The sequence below is a fragment of the Neomonachus schauinslandi genome, chromosome 2 (genome assembly GCF_002201575.2).
Source record: "Neomonachus schauinslandi chromosome 2, ASM220157v2, whole genome shotgun sequence".
In the NCBI taxonomy this organism is placed as follows: Eukaryota; Metazoa; Chordata; class Mammalia; order Carnivora; family Phocidae; genus Neomonachus; species Neomonachus schauinslandi.
The window spans coordinates 41512441-41516294 of NC_058404.1; positions in this window are offsets into that span (position 1 = coordinate 41512441).

Below are 3854 nucleotides of genomic sequence, written 5' to 3' on the forward strand. Positions count from 1 at the left end.
TGTGGGACATTCATTTTGGTTTTTATGAGCTGTCTTCTAGAAAAGGCCTACACCTTTCTCCCCCTCAGCAGTCACAGTATTTGTCTCTCTGGTATGTTCTGATGTGTCTCCCTCACCATAAGGCCTTGTTCCAGGACATGCCATTGCAATGCATTGGCTTTTTAAATTATTATTCACTCTCTCTTTAAAAATTATCTCTCATTTCTCTTCTAAACTTTATTTAGGCAAATCTTTTAATGCTGATATTAAAATATGATTTATTTCTCTTTCTTTCTTTCTTTCTTTCCTTCTCTCTTTTTTCTTTCTTTCTTTCTTTCTTTCTTTCTTTCTTTCTTTCTTTTGTTGTTTCCTTTCTTTTATTCTTGGAAGAGGGGAGGGGATGCATATCCCCAATGCAAAAAACTAAAATCCTTACAATGTGTCTGGATTATTTAACACCATACTTTTATCATTGAAGCAATTCTTTCCATACTCCACAGTTCCTTCACCCCCAGAGCAAAGAAAGTATCACTGGTTCCTTTATTCAAACCTGGTGGAGGAAGGAGAGTAGCAAATTGGCTAAGTATAATATATATTTATACTTTATCTTTTTCAAAATATAACACCCAACTTTACCAATGGAGAATTATACTCTGAATTTAACCTTCTTTTGAACTGCCTCTTGGAATTTCTTCAACATAGCTTTGCTAGGTAATGAATAAAAGAAGTCTGCAAGGTCAGCATCTCCACTTATCAACTGTCCAGTAGGACAGCTCTAGCCTCAGGCACCAGATCCCAGAGCTATGATCTCAACCTCATCCTCACCCTCACTGTCACATCACCATCTCTGACAGATGCAGCTTGTGCATATGTGCATATGGTAAGTGACACTGGAAAAGTTTTTCACAGCAATTTTTGGTTAGCATTTTGATTTTGTTTTTTCTTATTAAAAGTCAATAGATTTTTAAGTACTTATTATATTTAAGAGTTTATATGTGTAACTTTTATTTTCATTAGCCATGCTTTTTTCTACATTAAATATAATTTTTGTGGTAAAGACCAGATCTACTTCAGTACTGATGTTCTTTTAGAGCCCACTTAGACATTCCATCATATTTTAATTTAGAAAAAAAAAGCCACAAAAAAAATATGCCCTAAATTACGCATGCACAACAAACATCTGCTTCTCAGCCTTTTCCAATTTGTAATTACAGCAAGATTAAAATATAACCATCAAATATTTTTCCCCCTTGGGATCGCCAAAGGAAAAAACTTTGTGATTTGTAGTTACTGTTATTTATTCTTGAGTTTCATCTTCTGTACAATTGGAATATTATTAAGTCCAGGGCGTTTTTTGTTTTTGTTTTTGTAATGATTAAATGCAGAAACAGATGAGAAGTGCTCAGTGTATGCAAATAGCAGTCCCTCAATCTAAATAATAGATGATAGGTAGATAGAACTTCACTACAGTTCTGGAGTTTCTGGTCCTTTCTGTAGGTAAACCCATTTAACTTTTTATTTACATAATTTTAAACTTATACCAGGAGCAAGTGTCCTGCTGTAAGAGTGCTGGGTTGTTAAACTTTTATAAAACAATTTAGCTTCTTCTAATCTGAAGATTTTTAAGCCTGTTACAAAGGAAATGCCAATTATGAAAAAAGTCAAGCATCATGTCATCGGTAATCAAATAACTTTGCTGAAGTTTGGACGAGGCACTTCACCGAGGCACTTCGCTAACGCACAGGCAGTCCAGACCTGGAGATCAACAGCCTCCGCAGTACAACGCAGGCATCTCCGAGAACAGCCAATCAGGAGAGCGCATTGCCGCCACACCCACCTGTTCATTGCTTGTCCTGGCGATCGGAGCCAAATTGTCTCCTTTTTTTACCAGGCTGAGTTGCTAGGAGTTAATTCTTCCTGGAAATCTCTGCCACCCCGATGGACATGCAGCATAACAGCACAGGCCATTCCAAAGCTGGTTTCGTGTTAAAAAAAAAAAAAAAAATTATTCTAACCCTTTATTTCTTTGGTTTTGTTATCTGTTAACCTGGGAAATCATTTTAAACATACATTATAAGACTCAGACTTCCCTTTAGCAGTTACATAAAATGTTGTAGTTCTCTGAAAGACACAGAAGTGCAGATTGGGTTGTTTATCTTAGCAAACAATATTTATGTGGGAAAATAGACCTCATGAGTATTCTGTATAAGATAGTGGGCATTTTTGCACTTTTGTTTATATGTCATTTATATCTTGAGCACATACCATGCAACTGTATTCATTTTGTGTCATTTTTTTTTTTTAAATTAGAATTTACTATATAGTTTTTGGAGGGCTACCACATCATAGTTATTCATCTTCTGCACAGTCTATTCTGAAGTTCCTCTGAGGGGTTTAATTCTTTGCAGGTTTCAGAATTCCTCTACATGCTTTGTCATATAGAATGAATGTGCACAATATATTGTTGAATAATTGCCAAGACAATATATTGTGTTGTGGCATTTAATGCATCAAATTAACAATAGAATTCTATTTTACAGAATAACAAATTTAGAATTACTGGGGTATTATTAGATGTATTTCATTTATAAGAAAAACTTAACATGTGAGCCCAGTTTAAATTCTGTGGCCTTTCATCTTTCTCACACACAAATGTGGATGGGGGTAGAATGAATGGAAGGAAGCATTCAGGATATTCAGAGAAATAATTCAATATACAGTGAATTGGAGGTTTTGATTTATGAGTCTGTTTCTCAGATGTAAAGTGTGGAGTATAAAGATAATTGTTTTTCTTGGCTAATGCAAATTATTTACATTTAGAAAGATATTTGAAAGTATTCCGAACATTTTGGCAAAAAATACAACATCCAATGAGACTTCATTATTATTTTAGTTGCATACCTCAAGACAACATTTTTAATAGGTTTATTAAGATATAATTTACATACCATAAATTTCACCCATTTAAAGTGTACAAGTCAATGTTTTACCACAATGTAATTTTAAAACATTTTTTATCACCATTCCCCCAAAACTTCTCCATTGTTCCCCAGCCCCTATTCCCCAGCTCCAGGCAACCACTAATCTACTTTCTGTCTCAAAATGTGCCTATTTGTGGATTTTTATATAAATAGAATCATACAATATGTATTTTTTGTGACAGTCTTCTTTCACTTAGCATAACAAATCTAGTTTTATATTATTTGACCTCAATAATCTGTCTCTGATGATAAAATGTTATCCCTGGATTCCTTTATGAGTTTGAGGAGTGGGTATAATTTTCGTGAGAGAAAACTTAGAAACTAGTTAGAGCAGGAGGGCTTTTCTCCACCACATAGGCTAATCCATTTTGCCAATGTTAATATACCAGATTGTGCAAGCATAAGATGCAGAACAATGTGTGTCCATGGATCCCTAAATTGACATTGTACAGAATTTTGGGAAAAACAAAAAGATAAACAACAACCACAAACACTGCAAGTTACAAACAGAAGCCATAAAAAGAGAAGTATAGTTTAAGTATTGATCAAATGTAGTTTAACAGCTTAACTTCCCCTCCTTGGAAAAATGGTGATTGAGAGTATTTAACATAAATGCATATAAATTTGTGTTTGGTGCTTGTACAGGGGGCCCTTGCAAGACAGAGTCCTTAGGAAAAGCAAAGAGGAACCTTACAGAGAAAGCAAATTTTCCCTTCTGCCCTTTTCCCCTCTTCTCGCGGGCAAGGTTTATCCTCTTTACAGTTTGCGCAAATACTTGGAAGTGAATTTAGGGCCCTCCCCCCAACTTATGATTTTATAGCCAATAGGTGATGAGGTTTATTTGCATATTTCCAGTCACATAAGCAGCTGTGGAGTGGAAACAGTGTCAGACTC